The sequence below is a fragment of the Silurus aristotelis genome (assembly GCF_946808225.1).
Source record: "Silurus aristotelis genome assembly, chromosome: 18".
Classification (NCBI taxonomy): Eukaryota; Metazoa; Chordata; class Actinopteri; order Siluriformes; family Siluridae; genus Silurus; species Silurus aristotelis.
Window position 1 is genome coordinate 23,925,155 of NC_139591.1, and position 2,500 is coordinate 23,927,654.

The 2,500-nt window shown below is 46.5% G+C and overlaps 1 protein-coding gene across 1 annotated transcript in view; it reads left to right on the plus strand.

Annotated features, from left to right (window-relative positions):
- The window catches only part of cwc27 (CWC27 spliceosome associated cyclophilin), a 31,589-nt gene that overhangs the window by 25,329 nt on the left and 3,760 nt on the right, over positions 1-2,500 (plus strand). The window lies entirely within an intron of this gene.

The following is a 2,500-nucleotide window of genomic DNA, read 5'->3' on the forward strand; positions in this document are numbered from 1 at the left end:
GTGTGTGTGTGTGTGTGTGTGTGTGTGAAAATACTCAGCTGCTGCTTACACACACACACGTGCAGGTTTGACTGGCGCAGCGCTAATGAACTTCCAAAATGTTTATTTTTATAGTATCACCTACTGCTGCGGCTGCCGAATGTCCTGGCAGTGTGTGTGTGTGTGTGTGTGTGTGTGTGTGTGTGTGTGTGTGTGTGTGTGTGTGGCATAAGAGCCCCCCAAATTTCTGACTGTCTATACACTCTCACACACATTCCTATCTATCCGCATTCTACCGCTCAGGACGACAAAAATTAAATAATTACTGTGTCTGAGCAGCAGGCAGACACACACACTCTCACACACACACACACACACACACACACACACACACACACACACACACTGAGCAAATATTGAGTCTGCTGGGTCTCATTTCACACTTGGTTAAATATTAAGACTAAATACTGCATATTTTTCGCTGCTCTTGATGTGTTCTCGGCCTGCTCCGCTCGGAGGGGATTGGGTTCCTGAATAAAGGTGGGGGGTGGGGGTGGCGGGGGGTGGGGGTGGGGGGGTGAGATATTCAAGAGATAATTAACACGTAATAATGTGTTCCTTAAACAAACACTTGTGTGAAACTGCTGCTTTCGGATTCTAGTCATCAAGTTTATTTCTATTGCGCTTTTCACAACACACATCGTCTCAAAGCAGCTTTACAGAATTTAACAGTGAAGGTGAAGGTGTGTGTTTATCCCTGATGAGCAGCATGGAGACTGTGGTGAAGGAAAAACTCCCTTCGATGTTATGAGGAAGAAACCTTGAGAGGAACCAGACTCAAAAGCAGAACCTCATCCTCATCTGGGTGACATCAAGAGTTTGATTATAGATTATTCAGAATTTATTATTATTATTATTATTATTATTATTATTATTATTATTATTATTACAGAGCATCAGGATGTCCTTGGTTTTTGCTCTTACTTAGAATAATCTTCCAAGCCACACACACACACACACACACACACACACACACACACACACACACACACACACACACACACACCCCAAGGTGTTCATGCAAATCCAGGTAGTTTGGAAGATGTGTGTGTGTGTGTGTGTGTGTGGAGAAAGTGTGAGAGTGTGTGTGTGTGTTTGTGTATACAGTGTGTGTGTGTGTGTGTGTGTGTGTGTGTGTGTGTGTGTGTGTGTGTTGAAGTGTGTATGTGAGTAAAGGCCTGTTGTTGCCCCCTCTGAGTGGAACAGGGGTTATTAGAGGTCAGACGCTGAATGTCTGGGCCAGAAGTGTAAACTATTCCATCTGTGTCTGTATCTACAGTGACACCCCCAACTCCCCCTCCCTTCCTTGTGTGAGGGAGTGAGATTAGACCGACGTGTGTGTGAGAGAGTGATATTAGGCAGACGTGTGTGTGTGTGTGTGTGTGTGTGTGAGGGAGTAAGATTAAACAGATGTATCTGTGTGTGAGGGACTGAGATTAGACAGATGTGTGTGTGAGGGAGTAAAATGAGACTGGCGTGTGTGTGTGTAAGAGAGTAAAATTAGACAGGCGTGTGTGTGAGGGAGTGAGATTAGACAGGCGTGCGTGTGTGTGAGGGAGTGAAATTAGACAGGCGTGTGGTGTAAAGGAGTGAGATTAGACAGGCGTGTGTGTGGGGGGGAGTGAGATTAGACGTGTGTGTGTGTGAGAGAGAGAGAGAGAGAGAGAGAGAGAGAGAGAGAGAGAGAGAGACAGAGAGAGTGAGATTAGACAGGCGTGTGTGTGTGTGTGTGTGTGTGTGTGTGTGTGTGTGTGTGTGTGTGTGAGAGAGAGTGAGATTAGACAGGCGTGTGTGTGTGTGTGTGAGAGAGAGAGAGAGTGAGATTAGACAGGCGTGTGTGTGTGAGAGAGAGTGAGATTAGACAAGCGTGTGTGTGAGGGAGTGAGATTAGACAGGCGTGTGTGTGTGTGTGTGTGTGTAAGAGGGTGAGAGAGAGTGAGATTAGACAGACGTGTGTGTGTGTGTAAGAGAGTGAGATTAGACAGGTGTGTGTGTGTGTGTGTGTGTGTGTGTGTGTGTGTGTGTGTGTGAGAGTGAGATTAGACAGGCGTGTGTGTGTGTGTGTGTGTGTGTGTGTGTGAGAGTGAGATTAGACAGGCGTGTGTGTGTGTGTGTGTGTGTGTGAGAGAGAGAGAGAGAGAGAGAGAGTGAGATTAGACAGACGTGTGTGTGAGTGTGTGTGTCTGTGTGTGTGTGTGTAAGAGGGTGAGAGAGAGTGAGATTAGACAGACGTGTGTGTGTGTGTGTGTGTGTGTGTGTGTGTGTGTGTGTGTGAGAGAGAGAGAGACGTGTGAGTGTGTGTGTGTGTGTGTGTAAGAGGGTGAGAGAGAGTGAGATTAGACAGACGTGTGTGTGTGTGAGTGAGAGAGAGAGATTAGACGAGTGTGTGTGTGTGTGTGTGTTTGTGTAAGGGAGTGAAATCAGACAGGCGTGTGGTGTAAAGGAGCGAGATTAGACAGGC